At 40.2% G+C, this 21,090-nt stretch overlaps 1 protein-coding gene across 1 annotated transcript in view; it reads left to right on the top strand.

Moving 5' to 3' along the window:
* LOC127951935 (gastrula zinc finger protein XlCGF8.2DB) overlaps positions 1 to 21,090 on the top strand; it is a 176,300-nt gene that overhangs the window by 9,588 nt on the left and 145,622 nt on the right. The window lies entirely within an intron of this gene.

Below are 21,090 nucleotides of genomic sequence, written 5' to 3'. Positions count from 1 at the left end.
TCAGGTTTGATTGGTTGTTCCGCACACACCTCCACGGTAAACTATGCGTTAGCATCCATGAGGGTTAGCATCTGTTTGGGGTGAATTATGTCTTATTCCTCTCATAAACAGTAAAATAAAAAAACTTGAACAGTCTCGCTGCTTTTTCTTCTGTGTGGGTGTATTCAAGCCGCGCGCTTCAGTTTGAATCTGAATAGCGCGTTCAACACGCCGGGAGTGGGGGGGCACATTAGATATAAGGAAGGGAGACATGAAAAACAGACATCGCGTTGTTATCATATGGATTACTTTATCACAGAATATCTGTTTTCGGCAGCACTTGTTTAGTTTTAAAGTAGACATGTCAAGCTTTCTATAGATATCTCTCTCATGTCTCTTCGTTGAGTATTCACGGAGTTACACTTCATTTTAATGACGTGTTTGTACATGACAATCAGCGCAGACAGGCTCCAGACAGCACACATACTGATAAGATGCTCGGGAGAAAACAAACACAAAACTTCATAATCATACTTCGCATTGTGTTTCGGAGATTCTCATTGGTCTAAATAAAGCTGGTAATGATCCCTCTTTTATGGCCAAACGCTTTGAAAATCCCGCTGTACTCACCGAGATCAGAAAAGCAGTCATCAGTGAAATGTTGTGAACACAACAAGGATTTGTTGTACTGCTCTGGTATTGTGGTCAAAATGAATTTTAGCCATTGGTTCTTCTGATCTTCATTCTTTGGCATTGAAAATAAAACAAACGGTCTCCTCGACATGATGCTATCACACCAACCAGAGCGTCTGTGTGGGGGGTGGGGCAGGTCAGAGTAGTTTTGTTTCTCCCAAGACGGTAGGCGGAGATTATTATGCAAAGTGCTCCTAGTGACGTACATAGAGATGGGCAAAAGATTTGAAATCTGTAACGACTCGTTTCAGCGATTCAGAGTCGACTCCTTACTTTAAAAAGCAAATAACTTTATAAATCGTGTACTTTTTGGTTTAATTACTTTGCACATTGTTTACACTGATGGACAGCTACATCATACACAGTAATACAGGTAATTTTTGATTTCCCATCTGTGTGGCTCTTTAAATCGCCATCTCATCACTACGCACAAACAGCGGGGACAACAGAGTTGCACTTGCCTCAAATTTCAAAGGTAAAATGCATTATCAACAAAAGATTTTTGCTGAATGCATGACAGAAATGTTTGCACTGAATTATGTTTTTAGGGTTTCCACGGGCCCTTCAAAAACGTCTTCAGTTAAATCGTTTAAATTGAAGGCTATGTAAACTAAAATGATACAGAATGCACTATATTTCTGTTAGTTCTGAAAGTGAAATTTGCTGTTGGCAGAGAATGAATTTGCTTTCTCAATAATCCCTCTGCTATTTTTGTTACATATTTTTAAATGTAAACCAGTGAATCTACAAAAAACAATTAAGACATATTTATGTAATTTACTATAATTATTTAGTAATAATAGCCTTATTGGTTAAATTAATATTATAATAGAGACTTTTTGCTCTTCCCTTTTCTTAAAAATTGTTTAAAGGCTGAAATGTGCAGGTCTTAAAAAGGCTTTAAAGCTCTTAAATATTATCTTAAAAATCCTGCAGTTACCCAGTTATTTTATGGTACCATTTAGAATAATTTATTTCTAATAAGCCTTTTTTATTTTTTGTCCTCTTATGTAGTTTTGAGAATGTTCTGTAATAAAAATAGGACCTCTATTTGTTTGTTGCAAATTTACATAAAATGAGATGTTGATTTGTTGGGGTGATATGACTCCGATGTTTCTGGTTTCTATTCTACGTTTAATGCTTATTATTGTCATATTATACATTTTGCATTCTGCTCTTTTTTTTTAATAGATTTCAAGGATTTTAGTTTATGTAATAATACATTTATTTCAATCCGCTTCTGATAAAAAAGTAAATAAAAAGAAGCCACATAATTTGTAATGGTTTTACTTGGTTGTAATGGAAACTGTAATGATGTCTGTTGTTCTGTACTGTTAATTGGTCTCCTTCTGTTGGTGGCTTTTGTTATAGTTATTAAATTCTAAAGTAATATGTACCAAAAAACTAACTACATGATAACATTATTTAATGGTTAAAAATTATGGTTTTGGTCTGCCTAATTTGGAGAAAATCCAGAGCCGTTTTTCAATCCCAGTCTGTCCCTGTCTACACTGGATGATGGGAAGGGGACATGATAGTTTCCCTCCTACTTAAACTCGTGCTTGTGGTTTGACACAGTTCAACATTTTCTGCTGATCAGAGAGGGTGCCAGATTTCTACAAAACGAAATAAAAAAAAACAACTGATTGCTACCCAAAACTAGACCAATCACTTTCCGTGGGATAAAATACTGTTGGTGTTGTTTTTATTTTAGCATTGTTCCCCTCGTAAAATTTGCATTCCAGGGGATAAATATCACGTTACTGGGGTCACTTCAACCCGTGGCAACAGAAGGAGAATAATTATGTTTTCATACAGTCATGTTTGTCTGATTTCTCATTTTGTTTTCTGACTTATAATATTTTCTGAATTTTATTTGTTTTCTGAATTATTTCATTTTTTTAAAAAAACTTGCATTTGCGGTTGCAATTAAAAAATAAATTGTTACTTTTTTTTTTTTTGCAAATTTAAAAATTATTATTATTAAACTCACTGCTTGATGATTTTGTATAAGCTCTCAACTGTGAGGTCAGTCTCACAGTTCAGCATCAATGTGATGCTCAGATCGTGATGAATAAACCTCCAAAATGCTCCCTCCAAAAACAATCCAAATGCTTTCTAAATATAACTTCCTCATATCTGAGTTTCTCACCTGTGATTGTGACTGTGATCAAGATTTCTCCTTCACTGTCCAGAACACTGTATATTCCTGCATCACTGTCCAGAACTCTATTTAATGATCAGGTTTCCATCAGTATCATTCATTTCGATCACTCTGAACCCCGTGAACTCTCGTCCAAACCTCCTTCCACTCTACACTAAAGTTTTTGTCTCCACTTTATCAGCATTAGACAACAGAAGAGACATCTTTAGCTCATCGCCTGTTTTCACAGTAATCTCATACCCCAAGTATTACGACGGAGTCACCGTTCACTTGTGTTATTTGTAGCCCTTTCCAACACCCTCTCAGAGACCCCAAGATGGCCGGGTACTCTACACTGCCATTCGGCCCATAAGCACAAATGACAGTGAGAAACCTATCTCCGACCCGAAGGTGCAGGGAAGTGACCAGCTGGTTTAACCAAGGTTTTTATTAAGATTTTAAAATCTGTATAAATTTATTTTATAATAATATCTTATAATATTATTTATTATAAGATGAAATTCATATTTTCTTCACTGGAATAAAATATATTTTAAAGTTATAATAAAATAGTAAATCATTATTAGAAATTGCAATGTTTCACAATATTATAGTTTTTTTCTGTATTTTCGATCAAATAAGCATAAATACATCCTTGATTAGCATAAGAGACTCCATTAAAAAACAAGGTAAATTATTTATTAGGTTTATAATATAGGCCTAACATAATAAAATATCAAAAGAATCTGAAGCACTTAAACTGAGATCGGTAAGTTAAATATAAAAAGAAACCTAAATTCTTCTATAGCTATCTAAACATCCCTATGAACTACAGCTTGCACAATACACGTGTGTGACTGTAAATGGGAGTTCTGTTACCGTTCTGTGTCCATCATCCGCTGTTTCCAACACTTAATCAAGCCAATCTTCTTTAAAACATGACAGTTTATTTCACGTCACTGTGTTTGATTTGGCTCTCGATTTGAGCTATTCAGACAAACCGGAAGAGGTAGGTGTAGTTTGAGACCGTGCCATTGGTTTGGGATTAATCTCTACTGACTGGAGGAGACATCTATCAATCAACATATGCAGAAAGAACAGCAGAGTCAAGGTAGAAAGTTTGGAAATGGTCCTAAAATAGCCCCGCTTAGATGTATTGTATGAATTTTCGTTTACTATTCAATAAAATATACAGAGCGTCTATTTATGCCAGTCGCGGGTAGGTGTTAAGCGCTGACTAGCCAATAGGAACGAAGGAAATTCCAGCGAGGTGGGATGAGTTAAATACACACAGGGGAGGTTTAAATCCTGCCTCGGCTACAAATAACACAAAATTAGTTCGTAGTCGTTTTTCTTATAGGGTGCTTTCACATCTCTAGTTCGGTTCATTTGGTCCGAACCAAGGGCAAACAATTATACATGTTAGCATTTTTCAGCTTTTTTGGTTCCTTTTCACACCACACTGATTGCTTTGGTCCGAACCAGTTGAAAAGAACCAAAATGCAGTCACATGACAACATCCACATCACTCATTGGCCATGACGTATTTCCTAAACTGCTTTTCGATTGGTCAGAATCTACGTGTGGGAATATTCCAACATAAGAGGGAAAGCCAGCAAACAACACGGAGACAACACAAATATGGAGAGACGACTGCGCGGGCTGGTTTTGTCCCTGGTTATAATCTAGTACATTGTTGTATACACCACAATATGCAAACAATACATTTCTATAATGAACTGCGGATGCGGCTTCAAAAAAACGTTCTAATGAACTGCAAACGGCGAGCGGGCATCGCTCGTAACTTCACGCAGAGGCGTGCATTAATTCGTCTTAACTGACATGCTCATGGTCATCTGACCAAATTTCTATGAGGCTCCGCACCTCCTCACTACTCCCAAGTTTGTACACAAGCTGCCATGCTAATGTGCAAACTGTCTACAAACACTATGTGATGCATAATGTACAGCGCAGCTGACTACAGCAGCTGGTTTTGTCCAAAAATGATCAGTACTTTTTGCAGTTGGGTCAATTCGAGGTCGGATCACGTTCTCACCATGAACGAATCGATCCAGAGTTACCCAACTGCAAAAAGTACTGATCATTTTTGGGTATCGTACCGAGACCACCTCTTCAATCAGGTAAGCTTGTTTGGTCCGCTTTTGGTGCGCACCCGAGTGCGATTGCTGCTTTCACACCTGCCCAAACGAATCGCACCAAACGGGGAAATTAACTCTGGTACGATTCAACCAAACTAAATGAGGCAGGTGTGAAAGCACCCATAGATGCACTTTAAATAAGATTAACAGATAAAATAAATCTTGTAATAATTGTTCTTGTGTAGGATGTACAAAATGTGCAACGATCTTCATAAAAATGTATATTATAATAGGGGATAGTTATATTTAATATAGACAATGTGAATAATTAAAAATAACACTTGATCATGTTTCAGGTCCTTATTTTTAAAGAAAATAAAAATGAAAATAAAAAGGAAAAAAGGTCATTACTACTGTATAGTACTAACTAAATATATAATAAATATACATAGAATAATTATAGATTAAACAAAAATAAAATAAGAAAAATGTTTTACATTAAATATGTATTATAATAGTAACAGTCATTAACTTTTAGTGTTTACAAATCTGAGCAAGAATGTACATTACAATATACATTATACCATTCAAAAGATTGGAATCATTATAATTTTAGTTTTTTTTTTTGGGGGGGGGGGGGTGTACAGATTTTTTTTTTATAAAGGATGCTTTAAATTGATAAAAAGTGATGATAAAGATGAAAAATGATGATGATGAAAATGTTAAAAAAATTATATTTCATATAAATGCTTTTCTTCTGAACTTTTTCTATTCATGAAAGAAAACAGAAAAGATTCTACTCACCTGTTTCCAACATAATAATAATACTAATAATAATACTAATACATGTTTTTTGAGCAGTAATTCAGCATATAAGAATGATTTCTGAAGATTATGTGACTGGAATAATGATGCTGAAAATACAGCTGCTCATCACAGTGATAAATTACAGTTTAATATATATTCAAATAGAAAGAAGCTATTTTAAATAGTATTAATTTTTCAAAATGTTACTGCTTTTGCTGTACTTTGCATCAAATAAAGGCAGATTTGATGAGCAGAAAAACATGGTATTTTAAAGTATTTTAAATGTAATTATTTACAGTTTAATAAATGTAGTTAGTAACATTTAGTGTTTACAAAACTGAGCAAGATAAGGTTGCAAGCAGCCAATTCCCCTGTGCGCCTCAGCACTAAAAGAGCATTTCTTAAAGAGCAAATTTCTCTAAAAGAGCTTCACAGGTGCGTCTTCGTAAAGATGACGGATCGTCCTTATAAGGATGCCGTTTCCGCTGTGCGTTTCTAGGTGCACTCGTTACCTGGCAACGGGTGATGGTCACGATCGCTGCCTCATGTGTCTGGGCGTCGAGCACACTGAGGTGGCCTTCGTGGATGAGTTATGTTCTCACTGCGGGAAGATGACCATCTCGGAGCTGCGAACCAGGCCTCTGCTACCTTCAGGGAATCACTTCCAGGAGTAGCGTGGGTGGTTTAAGGATTACAGTGGGGGCAAACCTCGCAGGTAACCAACCTTCTGGGGACCATCACTCCTCTTGCACCTCCGATCCAGTGGAGCAACCCACAGAACGCACTGGGTCCTCTTTAAAGAGCGTACCAGCTGTATCTAGTGGGCCTCCCCCTGACCAGATGTCGATCTCAGCATCGGAGGGGAGCTGTCTAATGAAGATTCGGCCGCATTGCCGCTCTCTGGGATGGTAGCAAAGCCTGAGTCAAATCCAGAGATGACTGCTATGCTTTCCCGGGCTGCCGAGACACATTCCGGGCCTGCTCCGTACAGCCCAAGAGCTGTCTCGAGCAATACTCCTGTGAGAATGGCGACTCCATCCCCTGACGGTCCAGCTGATTTGGAGACGGGACCTGTTTGCTTCTCCAGAGACCTCTCACTGCCAGTTGTTCTACTCCCTGGCCGAGGGAACTCTCGGCACGGACGCACTGGCGCACAGCTAGCCGCGGGGCCTACGCAAGTATGTGTTTCCCCAGTGAGCCTTCTAGTGGCGCGTTATTGGCCCACTCGGACCTGGTTTCCCGAACTAGTGCTCCTCGCGACAACCCCTCCTTGGCCAATTTCTCTGAGGAAGGATCTACTGACTCAGAGATGGGGCACCATTTGGCACACGCATCCAGACCTTTGGAAACTCCATGTCTGGTCCCCGGACGGGACGCGGAGGTTCTAGGTGACCTACCCCTAGGAGGTAGTGAACACCATCACTTTGGCAAAAGCACCGTGTATGAGACACGCTTACACCGTGAAGTGGAACCTGTTAGTTGAGTGGTGTTCTTCTCGCCGAAAAGACCCCTGAAGATGCCCGATGGTGGTCGTGCTTTCCTTTCTGCAGCAAGGGCTGGACCGAAGTCTGTCTCCCTCCACCCTCAAAGTCCAGGTTGCCGCTATTGCTGTGTACCATGACCTGGTGAATGTGAAGTCTTTGGGTAAGCATGACATCATCATTAGGTTCCTTAGAGGGGCCAGGAGGTTAAATCCTTCCCGGCCCCCCTCTAAACCCTATTGGGACCTGACTCTAGTGCTTAAATCACTACAGCAGGGCCCATTCGAGCCTTTGCACTCAGTTGAGCTAAAGTTTCTTTCATTGAAAACTCTGCTCCTGCTTGTACTGGCCTCCATCAGGAGGGTAGGGGACCTGCATGCATTTTCGGTCGACGATTCATGCCTAGAGTTTGGGCTGGCTGACTCCCAGGTAATCCTGAAGCCCCGGCCTGGCTACTTGCACAAGATTCTCACTACACTCTTCAAAGACCAAGTGGTGAACCTGCAAGCACTGCCCCTGGAGGAGGCAGACCCAGTCCTGGCTTTGTTCTGTCCCGTCCGATTATTGAGATGGTACGTAGACTGGACACAAAGCTTCAGGACCTCAGACCAGCTCTTTGTCTTATACGGGGGCCGGCAGAAGGGGAATACCATCTCTAAGCAGAGGATGGCCCCCTGGATTGTGGGTGCCGTAACCCTTGCTTATCAGGCACAGGGTATGCCCTGCCCATTCAGGTTGTGAGCTCACTCAACTAGAAGTGTTGCATCCTCTGAGGTGCTGGCTTGTGGTGCCTCGCTGACAGATATTTGTAGAGCTGTGGGCTGGGTGACCCCTAACACATTCTCTAGGTTCTATAGCCTTTGTGTAGAGCAGGTATCCATCTGTGTTCTCACCTCAAAAGGGTAGTGGCACTGGGAGACTGGAGCTTCCGCAGCATCCCTGTTCCAAGCTGAACGGGTACGTTTTCCAATCTCACCCAGTGAGGTAGTGCTCTGACAATGGTGAGTTGAACTACTTGTTTCAAGACCCAGCCTACACGTAATAGGGGCGCACAGGACACTGGAAGGGGCAGCACCCATGGCACTTTGGTAGGGATCCCATTTTCGTCGGTCAATGACGTGACGTCGAGAGTGACTGACTGAAATGGACCATCTCGGTTACGTATGGTAACCCTCGTCCCTGGAGGGAACGGAGACGTAACGTCTCGTTGCCATGGTTGCTGTACTTCCGCTGAGCTGCCGGGTCTCCAGCTCAGCTCCTCAGCGAAAACCTGGCATGCATTGCACCTGCTGCCGCCTTATACTCACGCTGTGATCAGCGGCAGCTGGATGCAATAATTGCATGCCAAAGTGCATTGGCTCGTTTAGTTTACACTCAAAAGTAGACTGGTCTATCGAAGCGATATCCCATTTTCGTCGGTCGCCGACATGGCGTCTCCGTTCCCTCCTTCAGGCAACAAGGGCTACCATATGTAACAGAGACGTTTTTGGTAAAATGACACACAAACAATAATTCAACCCATTCGTTCAAAAAGCTGGTTGAATAAATTATTCACTCATTCACTCATTAATACCATTAAATTATTTGTTTCTGAATGAATCAGCCATTTGAATGAATCGGTTGAATCTCAATGACTCACTCATTAACATTCACTTGCTGTGACCTACTGGCGGTATTAATTTAAAATTTTAACTATCTAATCCCCCCATATTAGAAATTATTTAAAATATCAGTATCCAACGTTTTATGTTAAAGATAAAACTGTATCTGCAGTTTGAATGAATCCATGTCTATTGCATTCAACATTTCCCTAAGAGAAACATAAATTCCTTAGAGAATAATGCAACAATGGAAATGGAAAAACAATGGAAAAAAATGCTTTTCTATCTTAGACTTCTTTCTTATTTTCATCAAAATAATCTGCCAATGGGGTAAATAAATGATCTTGTTTCAAACAGAAAACAATATTATTATTTTTTTTACCTCATTGGCAGATTATTTTGCTTGTTTCAAGAAAAAACTCTGACAAAAAAATTTTGACTAGTTTTTTTCTGAAAACGATTTTTACCTGTCTAGAATTTTTACTTGTCTAGAAAATCCATCTTGATTTAAGAATTTTTTGATATTTTGGCTGGAAACAATATAGAAAAGCATTTTTTGCAGTGCAAGTTTACTTGATGTAGACTCCAAACTGTTTGTGGTGTTTGGAGTATGACCAGCTGTTGCAAAAAAGTATTGTAGCTCAAAGTATTGGAAATTATTGGAAAAAAAGTATTGGTGTACAGGAAATTTCATTTTTAAATGAATCACAATTCAAAAGGCTATTGCTCTGATAATGAGGATAAAACAAGCTACACATTATTTAGTGAGAATTATCAAATTTAGACTTTATTTCCATATATTCACACTTTACACGTACATTCAGAACTTCATTCCATATATTCAGACATTCATTTTATATATTCATATTTTGATTCTATTTATTCAGAGTTTTGTTCTGTACACTCTACTTCATATTATAAATGTAATTATTTCCTGAACATTATTCCATAATATATGTTTGGGGGGGAAATCAATACAGCATCGTATTGCAATATTTTCTGTGGCGATACTGTATCAGTACACAGACGCCAAGTATCTATATTTTATTATAATTTTATTAGAACAATAAAATCAATTTCTTTTCATTCCACTGGATGGTGGTGTTGAATTTTTTTCTGGTGAGGTCAGCTGAGTCAGTTTCAACATGCAGTAAGTTCGAAAAATAAAGATGGTGGAATCATGGCCGTAGCCAGCTATGAGGTCACCGAGGTCCAGACCTCAGAATTTTTTATATTCTAAAATAAAATGAGTCTCTGATTGACTAACGCTAATTTGCTGCTAAATATGAATGTCTGCGTGTATAATTCATAATGTTTAGCGTCTGTGGTATGAAAATGATTGCTGCAAGACACTTCCGAAGTGAACAAATGTTCAGAGAGTTGTGAGCGAGAGAACGAGGGCGAGGGGCAGCCTCCGTGTTGCCAGGTCCAGCTATTATAAGATTTCTGACTTGTTTTTCCACAAAATGTAACATTTTAGAAAGTAAAAAAAATATGAAGTTGCGGTTTAGGGTCAGCGATAACTTTATATTATGTAATTCCAAAATATCTTAAATAATTTCAGTTTATTTTATACATTTATAGGTTTTTGTTTATTTCAAAAGCAACATTGCATCGCAGGCAGTCATCCAAAAAGGCAGCGGCTATTTACACTACAAGTGCAGATAGCAGCATTTTCAGGGATATGATATTCACACTAAGTGCAAATATCTATAGATTCTATTTATACCATGTTAAAATAGCAGGATTTTCTGCTATTTATACTACTTATTGCAGTAGTGACCAGTATCTGCACCTCAGTATTGTAGTATACATTATAAAACAGTATGCAAAAATAACTAATTTAGTATAGTTTAATGGATGCCACCTTATTGGGACAGTAAAGCCCTCCCTACACCTACCCTTAACTTTTTGATTATTTACTTAATAAATGCTTTGATGTGATTTGAAGTTTGAAAAGGGAGAACAAATCTTGCCAAAAGGCAGATTTGAACCTAGGTCGATCAAGTCAAAATATGTATGATACATGTTTGACCTTCTGCACCACTGGAGCTGACTACCATGTATTGTCTTTTGTAATCTTGACTATCTGAAATGAACACGTTTGGTGGGCAATATGAATGTTTGCAAACAACTGATAAAATTATCCACCCCATAAATATAGTATTGACAAACTTTGATGCAATAAATAGGGTATAATTTAAAAATGAACATCCCTCCAAAACCGTCTACATTTCTGTCTCTTTTCAAGTGTTAGAGTATATCATAGTTGTATTTATAGGGGTTATTATACCACAATTCTATAATAAGGGGGTTAATATAGAAACGCCCTGGACCTCACTAATTTTCCAAGCCTTGCTACGCCCATGAGTGGAATCACAAAAAGATATCAGGAAAGCCCTGTCTGTTTAAATTGGATCAATATACTTACTGTGGGGATGTAAAAAAGTAGGGGACAACTGAGATTGATATGACATGGGATTTGCAAGGAGATTCATATGAAGGTAAAATACTCTAAGAATACCACAAACTTATTGGCTCATTTCAGATGCCACCATTCAGAGATAAGAGAGAAAAAAAACGCACTCTCAAGAAATTCTTTAATAAATTTATTCGTACTATGTCTTACACAGACGCGTTTCGGCCAAGAAGCACAAGGACATTTTAAAACAATGCATCACAGGTCAACCCCATTCCTCAAATCATTAGCACCATCAGGTGCATCAAGTTATAAACCTTATGAAAGCACACAAGAAATGACATAGATTGATTGCAACCCAAGTGGTTTCACAAAAAACAATTATGGAGTTAATTGGAATTAACTAAAGACACTTAGTTATTAAGTTATTAAGTATTAACAACAGCACCGCCACCAGCGCCTCAGGCGAAACGATCATACAGCTACAACAGCAGCTCACCAGCGCTTCAGGCGAAACGATCATACAGCTAGAACAGCACCGCCACCAGCGCTTCAGGTGAATCAATCATACAGCTATAACAGCACCACCAGCAGCAGCTCAGGTGAAACTATCATACAGCTACAACAGAACCGCCAACAGCGCCTCTGGCGAAACGATCATACAGCTACAACAGCACTGCCAGCAGCACCTCAGGCGATACTATCATACAGCTACAACAGCACCGCCACCAGCGCCTCAGGCAAAACGATCATTCAGCCACAACAGCAGCCCCACCAGCGCTTCAGGTGAAACTATCATACAGCTACAGCAGCACCACCACAGCAGAGCCTCAGCCGAACGGTCATACAGTTAACAACCACCAAGGCAGTGCCTCAGCGGAAGAGCCCGCAGCCAACCACACCACCACGGTGGCACCTCAGGCGGACATCCTGCTGCTAACAACAGCACCACCATAGCAGCACCTCAAGTGGACGAGCCTGCAGCTAACAACAGCACTGTTATTCTTATATCTTATTCAGGCTAGATCAGTCAGTGTGAATGCGCAGTCCTAAGCGCATGTCTAAGACTGCTGACTTTCAATAGCAACCGGGAAGCTTCTAATGGCAGCCGCAGTGACGCGCCGACTTACTGTTCGGTTCTTTCATTCAGAAGGTGGGGCTTCCTGCGATTGAGCGACCTATTGGAGAGTTCTATATGTTCTATAGTGTTTGCTCACATAGACCAGTCGGTCTCCTTCAACCTCCATCTCTATTCCCAAACCTCTTTCCATTCTCCCCCTTCCCCCCTCCCTCCCTACTTCTTGCAACACACACTACTCACAAACATCCTTTCAACCCAACATCCTTTCTTCCACCCTTCCTCTCTCCCTACCTTCCCTACCTCCTCCCCCCTCCTATATCCTCTCATCCCAACATCCCTTCTTCCACCCTTCCTTCAGCCACTGTCAGGGCTGCCTCTTGTCTACAGGCGCCTTCACACCTGCGCATTCCGTGACAGAGCCATGCGAGAAATTCCTGCTCTCATAACCCTACAACACCAGCAGACTGACTTGCAAGGCACCTCCACAGTCCTATCAAGAACATGACATGGTCGACATATTACTAGCAGAAGAGACTGAATTAAATCAACTTCTTCTCTCCATGACACTCTCATTCCAACCATTAACTATATCACAACCACAGAATACTCATTCACTTAGCAAGGCACGGAGCTGGCCAACCAAAGCCGATACCACTAAATGCCAAGTCTTGCCTATCCATCATGAATCCGGTGAGGCTTCTGGGATGGTGCCATTAATTCATCGTGAGCCTCATTCATTTGCAGAAGCAGCCTAGGATGTTGGTCTCTCTCCCGAAGATACAAAGGATTCTTACTAACAACCACAGTCTCCTTATTTTCTTCACCTCCTCGAAGACTTCAGATAGTCGCACCTTCATCTGCACCTCCATGATGAGGATATCCACACTAATCTACATCTCTCATCTGGCTACAGCTAACTGTATACGGATGCAACACCCTAAATAGACTTCGGCAGTAAATATGGTGGCTGCCGGGTCGATTCTGAACAGCATCCAGAATTCAGTTCCTACAATCCACAGTCAAGAGCAGTCGCCACAGCACTATAAGATGTATCCCATAATCATAACAGCCATCCTTGGGGGTTTGAATAGTCCGAATCTGCTCATCCGCCCAGACTATGCAGTAGAAATTGAAACCATAAACAAGGGATGACTATGTTTGGCAGTTATGCAATTCATGCATAGGCCACTTAATCTACTCAACAACAATTCCTCCTCCAAGCAATCTTATACCATGACTCCTTAATCTCGTAAACTGGTTCGTCTCGTTTCCCATTTCAGAAGTTAGACTTGGCTCCGGAATAAATGCGTCTCTCGCCGGTCATACCACAGACAAAACACCAAATAGGCTTTCCATGAAGCCATTCTTAATTGCCTTGCTCCAAGCATGATCTCCAGGATACCACTCCGCCTGGAACTGTCTCAAAGCTTCCTTTCCCATCAACCGACCCACCGTCCATCTACAACTTAACATCTTACAGTCATTCCTTCTTCAGATCCCCACGTGCATTTAAACTTACTTGGGGGATCACCTATTGCTTCGAATAACCACTGGCTGCGATTGCCCAGCTTCTCTCATTCTCACACATTCATACTTCTAAAGGCTTACGAAAACAAGAACCTGCATTAACCATTTAACGCCTGAACTAATCAGCCTCGGCGTCCTCTCCGTATGATCGGGCATTCCGAGCTCACACTTGACTCAGATCTTCCCATCTTTGGGGGTCCTCATTGTCTGGCCTAAATATACGCTAGAGACGGTACCCCCACCCTGAGTCTCTCTGAGCCCTCAATTCAAAATGCCCTGATCAACCTGGCCATCATCCCATTACCTCAACCCCTTCATTCCATTCCCTCGACCCCTTCATCCTCTTTCTACTCAATGCCTAGAAATTTTAAAGTACAAATATCATGCCCAAATTCATTAAAATGTCTGGCCACGGGTGACTTATCATCATTGCGTATGTTACCTTTGTGTTCGTGTAACCTTAATCTTAATTCTCTTTTAGTTTTACCAACATAACAAAGCCCACATGGGCGTTTGAGTAAGTACACAAAAAAAGATGAACTGCAAGTAATTCTCCCTCTCACAGAGAATATCTTGCCAGTCCTTGGATGTGAAAAAGAATTACCCAAAATCATTGCATTACAATTCACACAACTCCTAAAAGGGAAATTTCCCAGATCAAGAGTTGTGAGCCAATTGGTAGGCGAAGTGTAAGAATCAGCTTTAACCAATATGTCCCTCAAATTATGGGAATAGCCATGGATGCTGGTAAAGCTAAAGCATCACCAGCTCTACCGGAAGACCAGCCAACACTGGACACACTTAGCTTGAAAAAGGTATCTCCCAATTCAAAACGAGTGAAGAAAATAGCACAAGCCATCACCTACTTCATGTGCAAAGACCTGTGTCCGTTCTACGTTGTGGAGAATGAGGGCTTATGTCACTTGCTTAAGACTCTGGAACTGAGATTTGTGACTCTCTCCCAACATTTTTTCACAGACATAGCCACACCAAGTCTCTATAGTGAAGTTAGGCATTGTTGGCAAGTTGAGGAAAGTTTGAGAAAAGCAGAACAGGTTGCAGTAACTTGTGATGCTTAGACTTCACTGGCAGTGGATTCATACATGACTATTACAGTCTATTATCTCACAGAAGAATGCTGTCAAATGTTCTCCAAACTACGGCATTACATGAAATTCATACTGGGGAGAACATTGTAGACCTCCTGGAAAAAGCAGAAGAGGAATAGGGGGGATTGCGGACAAAAACCTGTTGGTTGTCACTGACAACGCTTCAAATAAGGCTGTTGCCATTCAGTTAGCGGGACACCTTCATATTAAGTGTTTTGCTAATATGCTGAATCTGGCGTTGCAGCGAGTATTAAATCTGCCAGCAGTGGCCAGACTCATGGGGAGACTGTGGCACATAACTGGCTTTTTCAACAGAAGCACAGTGGCAAACATTCCTTGGAGGAGAAACAGAAAATGTTATAGCTTCCGACCCATAAATGCTTCGGTGGTTCCTTGAACAACAGCCTGCAGTTTGTAATGTGCTGTTGTCGCCTTTACCGAGAAAGAGTAACACGGATGTCTTCACATTGAATGAGACTGATATTGGGAATGCATAAGAAATTGTACGGGCATTGAAGTCGATGCAAGTGGCGACCACTGTGATGTCTGAAGAAAGGAATCCTATTCTCGTAGCACTGCTGCTCACACAGTTGTTGCATGACACACAGGGCAACATTGGTGACAACACTGATCAGAGACATCAAACAAAGAATCAGTCAAAAAAAATATGCCAGTGTAGCAGAGAAGAACACCCTCTACACAGCCATTCCTGAACCCAGAGGAGAAACAGGAAACTTGTGTGTGAGTGCTTGATGAGACTGTAACCCTTCAGGTAATCAAACATTTAACAGGATAATAAATCTTTGAAGGACTTCCACATTTAAAGGTTGTAGCACTTATGCTAATTTCCACCTGTAAATGCTGCAGTAACCCCTTTAACTAGCTCAAGTGGTTGTTCATACAACTTCATGGAAATCGGCATGACTTTATGGCTCCTTGAGAAGCAAATCACCTTTGTTTTTTCTACAGACAATATGAATCCCCATTTATTTGCCCATTTTCCCACATCAACTATTGCAGCTTGCATTTTCTTACTGACATGCAAAACATTACGGCCTCTTACCCACAGAGCTCCATCATCAGCGTACAAGGATTTTCCTGTGCTTTGTTCAAGCTGAGAGAAGATGTCATTTATCATTATGTTGAATAGCAGTGGGCTACACACACTACCTTGCGGAGTGCCATTCTGCACCTTATATACACTGGAGTTTTCTGAGCCAACTCTTACTTGAATTTCCCTGTCAAACAAAAAGTTCATAACCCAGTTATATGTTCCACCTCCAATACCCAATGACTTCAACTTAATAAGTAATCCTTCCTTCCAGAGCATATCATATGCTTTTTCTACATGAAAGAACACAGCTATCAATATTTCTTTGTAAGTCTGTGCTTTCCTGATGTCTGATTCTAAGCACAATACTGAGTTCATTGTATTCCGACCCCTACGAAACCAACTTTGATATGGATACAGAAGAGCTTTACTTTCTAAATAATACGTTAAACGATCTGTGACCATTCTTTCCATAATTTTGCATAAGTGTGACGTTAATGCAATAGGTCTATAACTAGAAGGGTCTGACTGATCTTTTCCAGGTTTTAGAATGGGCCCTATTATTGCTTGTTTCCAATCTAATGGAAGTTGGCCAATATCCCAAACTTTATTAAACAAACCCAACACCTTGTCCAGTGCACATCTGGCATGTGTCCCAGCATTCCATAGCATACATCATCTTTCCCTGGAGTGGTCTGACGAGCACCCATAATTGCTCTTCTTAATTCAAACATATTAAACGGTAGATCCAACGACTCTCTTGTCATCTCCCTTTTCTCTGTTATATTGGGATTCTCCATTATGATTCTTTCTCTACACTGCCTAGCCTCATATGTGAGATTACATGAACTATGAACCCTTTCAAATGTTTGTGCAAGAAGTTCTGCCTTTTCTAAATTATATTTACTTATAAGTGGAAATGTTTCTCCTCATTCTAACTCTTTCTCAAATAGTCATGTTTATGTAACCCCCACTCCTTTGCAGCTCATAAAACTTTATGACCCCACTGGGCAACAGGACAGGAAAGAGCCCATTCACTGGTACCTTTTTCTTAATGTATCCTAAACTATTACCTCAGACGTAGTCTAAAAGTATATAGTATTGTTTTTGTTGGTGCTTTGAGATGTTTCCCATATAAATTGTGACTATCTGCAATTTATTAACGTGTGTTAATCTTTAAATGTGTGTAAATTCTGCATTTGAATGTAACTTCGTGTTTCTACCAGTTATATATGTACTGTTTGGTGTTTTTGGAATTGTCATGTTGTGACCCAACTATTCCCCTGTGTAAAATGTGTGTAAAATCTATTAATCTTGAATTAAGAACTTGCTAGAATATCACTGCTGAAATCTAACAAGCCCCAAAGTTAGTAGAGTGGGTGTTTACACAGAGACAAAGGAACTTTTCCCCGCTTCAGATCGCGGACGTTCACTGGTTGTTCACGCGAAAAGAGGCGTGAACCATCCCAAGCCATAAGAACCGACCGAACAAGGTCCGCCTCTCTCTTCTTACGCTGACTCCCCCTAAAGCCGTCCAGGCACTGAGAGGGGGAAGCCATTCTCATTGCTCCTTCGGAAGCTTTCATTTTCGTTGTTTTGTTTTCCTTTCTTTACTAAGTTTATTCAAGTATTCGCCACTCCACACAAGGAAGACGAATTCTGGAACATTGTTTGTTGAACCTTTCAAATACCACGCCGGTCTCCAGCTCACGCACATTGGACACTTTGCAAGCATCACTTTTCTATGGAGATTTAAATGCTGCTTTAAAGTGTTGCTATGATTTTAGCCGTTGTTGGCTTCCAAAAGTTACTGACTGTGATTTTCATACCTGAGCTCATTCTCTCTCTCTCTCTCTCTCTCTCCCTCATTTGAATTCCGTTATTGTCGTATGCATATTTACTCTGTGTGATTTGTAGTTTCGATGTACTATTAGCCAATTATTAAAAACCCATATATTCATGATTCTTGTCTCCACCACCCGCTCACATTACGAGTCACTGAGATGTCTGATCTAGCTACAAGCTTTAAATTTAGAAACTAAATTTATCATAATGATAGGATAATGTTTTCATGGCCAGAGAATATTTTTCCTTGAATTATAAGAAGTGATAACTTCATTGAAATTGATAGTTTAATCTTACGGCCATTTGATTTGCAGTAATTTACAGTAAGAGATATCACAATATTTGATATGAAGAATGGAATATTGACATATTAATGAGTAAGTTACAGTGCCCTGTAATGATTTATTGATGAATGCAATTGAGCTATTTTTCATAATCAATAAAATTTAGTGTAACTGTCATATGAGATATATATTAATCATATTCCTGATTAATTATTCAAATTCCCTATATATCATTTGAGTTAATTATTCTGTACAACTCGTTGTTACACAGTATACACTTACTCTCACTAACACATGCTAACTTACACTCAACTTCATCTAATCTAAATTAACTCCTTACAACTGACCTCGAGGACCCAGATCTAGGTTGCTCTGCATTTTGATTATCAGGACTTTTTGTGGAGGGGTGTCGCTATTCCTTAACAAGTCTACAATTGAGTACTCTACTTAGAAGTGTCAAACATTCAACCCTGTCACAACGATTCAACCCTGTTATAATAAAACAATGTGACAGGCGTGAAGTTTTTGGCTAACAGTAGCTCTAACTCCATACTTAAGACATGCTAAGACTGTAGCACCACATGGCATTTAGGACATCATACAATTTTAATGTTTTTAACTATTATTTAATTCTTAAGCCGTTGTTTACTATCATTTAGTCATAGAACAGAGTTTAAATGTTGACCCTGACAATGTTCCCTTTATAAATCGCCAATTATCTGCAAGTATGCATACGATAATCAGACTCATACCCCGCCCTGTACATGCCCATTTTTAACCATAAATATTCAATGCAAAGCACCTCATGAATGCTAATCTGAATATTAATGAGCCTTGCATTCACTTGTGCGTTTGTAACGCTGCATAATGGCGACAGGTGAGAAAAGAGCAAAATAACGTAATTTCTCAGATACTGAGATACACACACTTGTAGGGGAGGTGGAAGCCCGGAAAACAACATTATTTGGTGGCCAGAGCAGTGGATCACTAATTAAAAGAAGCAATGCGAGTGGCAAGGTGTTGCTGCTGCTGTCAACTGCATCAGTGAGACAGAACGGACAGTTGCAGAACTAAAGAAAAAGTGGTCCGATCTGAAGGTATAGTACATCTTCATAACCCTTTAACAACATATTTAATTTGTGTTATCTGTATTTATTGTTAATTATGTACTCTTATGGTTACGCTAAAGCTTATATTTCTACACTTCTAACTGACATGCTGACATGACATGTGTGTGTGTGTGTGTGTGTGTGTGTGTGTGTGTGTAAAGCTTTGAACATCTGTAGAATTACAATAAATGTATTGTATAGTGGTATAGAAGTCTGCCACCTGAGGTATCCAGAGCATGACATCTGCATTTAAGGAGGCCAATGGCACACTCCACAACTGTGCGTGCAAGAGCTTGGACCTCATTGTAGCGCATCTCCTGTGCCGATTTAAAAATGGGGTGAGGAGCCAGCATCTCAGGGGGTAGCCACTGTCATCTGCAGGGTTATAACATAATATGTTATAGGCTATATCAGGACAATTGGCCACAATTTATGCATTGTTAAACTCACCAAGAAGCCAGCCATCACGTCCTGCCCGTCTGTATTCGGTTCCCTACATTGCTATGTGTCAGAATAAAGGAATCATGTGCTGAGCCAGGCCAGCATGCCACAAAGTTTGTGAGGGTCATTTTAGAGTCAAATATGCACATGCTTTCTGATAACATAAACACGATTGTTTTCATATGGAGCCTTAATAGCAATATGGGTGCAGTCAATTGCACCAATTACATTTTGGGAAACCAGACATTGCTGCAAACAGCAATTGGTGATGCAAATTTGAGGACCTGTATTTGGACAGGGATGGCATGGTTACAGCGTGTGGCCCTCTCTAGTACTGGAACCCAATTCAGCTCATAGATCCAAGAGTACAGCTCTAGGGAACCTAAATCGGCTTATTAGCCACTCATCATCATGGGGCAGGAGATCATCATGGTCCCTGAAGACTTTTTCTCTCCTTATTCTTCCGTTGGCATAATCCTTCAGCAGTGCCACAATGTAACATTACTTAAGACAGTTAGATTTCTTGGGGTTTGGTTTGATGAAAAGCTCACATGGAAAACTCATTTAGACAAAGTCAAGAACAAATGTAAAAAGGTCATAAATATAGTTCGCTGTCTGTCAGGACAAGATTGGGGAGCAAGTAGAAGAGCCCTACAAAATATATACTGGGCATTAATGAGGTCGGTTTTTGACTATGGATGTATAGCGTACATGTCAGCAGCAGAATCAAATCTTAAGAAATTGGATGTAATACAAACTCAGGCTTTGAGAATTTGTAGTGGATCTTTTAAAACTTCTCCTGTATCAGCAATGCAGGTTGAAATGGGAGAAATGCTGTTAGGAATCAGGTGAGTCTTTTAATAAAGTTTTGGATGGATTGGTGATGCAAAGGCAGAAGTCAAAGGATTAAGACATTTAGATTACAGTGATACAGTCTTCAATTCCTCCCTGGTTATTCCCAACACCATATGTAGACCTAGACATACAGCAGGAATTGAAGGAAAATAGTACAGAATTATTTTGATTTGCATTTCACAGATTCCATGTTTATATTCACAGATGGTTTCAAATATCCTAATACCGGGGCGTGCAGGTGTAGCAGTTTACATCTGTGACGGCTGGTGAAAAGACAGTCCGGAAACAATAGTGAGTTAACAGGATTTAATGAGATGATGAGATATAATACAAAGACAATGAGACGATAACACTCCAGGGAGACGATGGACGGTGAGAAATCCAGATGGTAGTGGAGTGTAGGTGAGGAGTCTGGGTGTTGATGGCGTGAGGCAGCAGGAGAGAGTGGGACAGGAACTGCGGGGAACAGAGCCGAAGGTAAGTGTCCGTGGCTGAGTGATCGTGCGGAGAGTGGATGAGGTTCTGGGGAAACACAGACATCCAAACGCAAACTACACAGAAGCCAG

Source organism: Carassius gibelio, chromosome B3 (assembly GCF_023724105.1).
Source record: "Carassius gibelio isolate Cgi1373 ecotype wild population from Czech Republic chromosome B3, carGib1.2-hapl.c, whole genome shotgun sequence".
NCBI classification, from domain to species: Eukaryota; Metazoa; Chordata; class Actinopteri; order Cypriniformes; family Cyprinidae; genus Carassius; species Carassius gibelio.
The sequence above is the reverse complement of the archived record's forward strand: the minus strand, read 5'-3'. Positions and strand labels throughout refer to the sequence as shown.